Here is a 4,043-nt window from a genome sequence, read left to right as displayed (position 1 = left end):
ATATATATATATTGCTTAGCTTTGTTTTTGTTAAACTGTTTTTGTGATCCATCTCAAACTTATATGGTTTAAACAAGTGACATGTTGACTTTTAACTAATACGGTTAGAATGTATCAAGGTCAGCTTATTTAGCCTAGCACATGAGGTTTTATCATGGCTGACAGGAAGGGGGACAGAATCCCCGTGAAATAAAGTAATATAAAAACRGATATCAAGTTAAAATAGATGTTGGAATTAAGTTTATACTTAAACACATATTGAGTGTTCATGCCAATTCTATATTTAAAATCTTATACGTGTTTAAGATGCATTTTCTACAGTTGTGGTTTTCAACAAGGGTTTTGGAATCTCAGTTTTCTTCAATGTAAATTTGGCACAAACAATAGGCAAAACAAAAGTTAATTGCCTCACAAATGTTTCCATTCTTCCTGTCAATGAAAGCCAACTGCATTTTAAATAAATTTGAATGTTTGACATCACTATATAAGGTCTACTCAAGGCAAATCTATATTTGTCATTTGCTCAAATAAATAAATAACACTGTAATATCATTACTTACAGTTTTTATAAATTTAGCAATATTATACTTATATACTAAACTTTTATCAACCGTGAAATATATTGTATTAACAACATGCTGCAACCACCTCTAAAAACGTTGCATCTATCCTCGGGTCAGTTGCAACATCTGACTTTTCACTTTCAAATGCAAATTGTGAAATGGTTTTGACTATTAACAGACACATGTAAGTTTACTGTATAAAAAATGTGGTTTGTCTAATCCAAACCTCCTCTGAACAACAGACTCAAATACAAAAAGTGTTGCAACTGTCCCCAGTCTCCCCTTATCAATGGATAATTATGTGTCACTTCAGCCTTTAAAGAGCCAAAGATTTTTGCTTTACCCRGAGGGAAAACTTAGGCTCGTCAAGCTGTCTTTGATAATTAGGCTGTTCTTCATACCTAGTCCTTTAGTGAAATATCTGAATATGTTATTTTCAGTTACCACATTATTTGTAAACCTAGTCTCTTATTCTTATTTTCTGTTTTATCTGTATATCTGCACGTTTCCATTTGCCTTTCACTTTGTTGATGATACATATATTCCGTGGAACACCAATTTTTAATTTTGGTTCTGGAACATAATTAGACTGCTGGAGGACAAACTGACCACATTTACCCACTCTGCTGTTGTCTCTCTCCTCTACATGTTTGTTGTAATTACTTCTATCAATAATGTGTTTTCTTTGCCTCTCTTCCAGAAGAAAATACACCTGAACCAATCCTTCTGTTTGTCTGAAGCCGTGTTTCCATCAGTGTTTTTTAATGCGCATTTTGAAGTATCACATTAGAAAAGGTGAATGGAAATGGCACGATTCGAAAAAAACGTCCTCAATTTTGAAATAAAAAAAATTTATACTCTCACTTGAGGTGGTTTTCATTTTTTTGTTTTTCGAAAAAGAGTTGATGCACAAAATAGGAGATGGAAACGCAGCCCGCTGTACGTCCTGCACTCTCRTTGTTTGGTTCCAGCCGGAACTTGGTTCAGGAAATACTTCATGTTTGAAACTATCAGCTCTGCTCCAGACTGATTCAGAGTCATTCCATCAGACTTGAACAGATGTCGTCTCTCCCAGAAGAGATCAAAGTTRTCCACAAAACTCACAGAGTGGTCAACACAGGACTTTTCCAAAAATCCATTAAGAGCMAACAGTCTGCTGAACCTCTCAGCCCCTCCTCTGGCTGTAGGAACGGGCCCACTGATGAACACATCCATGTTGAGATTTTTAACTGCATTCAGCAACTGAATAAAATCCTTCTTCAGGATTTCTGACTGTCGGTTCATAACTTCATCACTTCCTGTATGAATGATGAGTGTWTTCAGAGTAGAATAATCTGCTGTGATTTCCAGAATCTTCTCTGTGAGGTCAGACACTTTATCAGTAAAACTCAGAACTTTGACTGTTTTCTTGTTCCAGAAGCCTCTGATCTCATTCACCATTTTATCTGTGATGATCAGCATTTCGTGACTCTTTAAAGTCTCTCTCTGGACTTGCTTTGGCTTTGAGCTGGATCTGGTCTCAGGTCCCTCTCTGAGGTCAGAGGATTCAGACTCATTTTCTTCCAGTGGTGTGAATCTGTTTTGAAGAAAGACTTCTCTCTCTTCATTTCTCTGGCTGTTATCAGTTGTTTTGATTCCAGCCTGTTGCTGCATTCTTCTCCTTGCTGCTGGATAAAAATCATTTCTCTGTAATTCTGGCCATTCGTTGTCATCAAAGAGCTGAATTCTTCCTGAGAGATTTTTTTGGTCTGGCACATATAGAGTTCCATACAGCTTTACTCTCAGAAGCAGTTTCCATCTCCTCATCCAGTGGATCTCTCATCTCAGCCTTCTCACCCATTTGAATGCATGTTGAGTCCTCCAAAGCATTCATCTCTTCCAGACGATGAATCTTGAGCTCCAACACCGTCACCTTTTGGAGAAGCTGGCAGAAATCCTCTTTGGAAAAGAAAGGAGGCACCTGCTTTTCTGTTCTCACTCACAGTTGATGTTTCAAAATCTTCTCAGGTTCTTCAACAGCCAAAAATAATATCCAATGTTCTCTGCTTATTCAAGATCATCCATCATGTCAGGGTCACCAAACTGTAAGAAAAAATGTGTTGTTCAAAATGGTGTGTCCCAATAAACAGGAATTTGCTGGATTTCTTCTTTAAAACTTTATTCTCAATCTTCTGACTCCAATCAGGTTTACAGCACAGCACACAGGCCTCTGTGGAATACCTTAGGTTGAATCAAAACAAAACACAGGAGTCCTGCTCTAAAGCAGAGACTCTGCCAAACACTGACCAATTTTTTTTACTATACTAATGAATTGACCTTATAATGTACATCTCTTCCTGGTTACATCCCTGGAGGAGTTACCTTTTAAGTCAGATATCAGAACATCACTCATTTTTGTTTAGGCTAAACGACAGAACACATGATAACACACCAACTCTTTGTCTGCTTTAACCTTAATGACTGAAATGATCAGAAAGTGTAAAATACAATACTATATCTAACATTCAATTAATCACTCACAAAATTTCCTTCAATTTGTTCAGGGATCTTCAAAGAAACAAAACAACACAGGTTAAGTTACTCAGTTAAGAGGACTAAAGCCTGCTGCACAATCCCTACAAACTGCTGAAATCGGCACAGATTGATACAGTTTCATGATGAAAATTACGTCGCCGATGTTCTCAACATCAACTTGGCCGCCCCTTTTGACACAACCCACATGGCAGAATTCTTTACAGCCCTCCCGCTATGACGGTAATGTGTGATTGGTCTAAAGTTCATGGGAGTGTTCGTTTGTGCTGAAAGCGCTCGGATGCTGCATTTTTCTTCAACCACTCAGTTAAAATAAAACTCACTTCCAGCGCAGACTGTTACCACAGATAAAACAGACGTTGTGCACGGAGGAATCTGATTAAAAATTGTGGAGCTTTAACCAGTACAGATTGTGAATAAATACTGTCAAGAGTCTCTGACTTTTCTTCATTTGCATTGTAGACTCCAGCGCAAAGAAACCCCATGCAGTGACGAATCCTGCAGCAGGAGGGGAGTTTCCCAGGAACTCGGCTCGGTCTTCGGGGCTATGAAAGGTGTGTGTGAAAACGAACGCCGAACAACCACGTGACCGCGCATCGACTGGTCGACTTCGGAACGAGTATGTTTCAGGCTTTAGACTGATTAGCTGTAACACTACTAAAGAGTGATGTTCCAACGAAGACCAGAACACAGAGGAAGTTTTTTAAAACCCAGGAGCCAATTAAGAGAACAAGATGCAGCTGCAGGTAATCAGTTCCAGGAACCATCCAGATTCACAGATCATCACACTCTGAGACGACATTTGTTGTGACTTGGTGCTATATAAATAATGAATCGAATTGAATTGAACAAGCACTTACAAAATGTAAGGTGTAATAAATGAAACCCTTAGAAAAAAATAAATCATGTTGAAAAAACTTAATGAAAAACTTAATTAAAATGTAGTGT

The sequence above is a fragment of the Austrofundulus limnaeus genome, unplaced genomic scaffold (genome assembly GCF_001266775.1).
Source record: "Austrofundulus limnaeus strain Quisiro unplaced genomic scaffold, Austrofundulus_limnaeus-1.0 Scaffold699, whole genome shotgun sequence".
NCBI classification, from domain to species: Eukaryota; Metazoa; Chordata; class Actinopteri; order Cyprinodontiformes; family Rivulidae; genus Austrofundulus; species Austrofundulus limnaeus.
The sequence above is the reverse complement of the archived record's forward strand: the minus strand, read 5'-3'. Positions refer to the sequence as shown.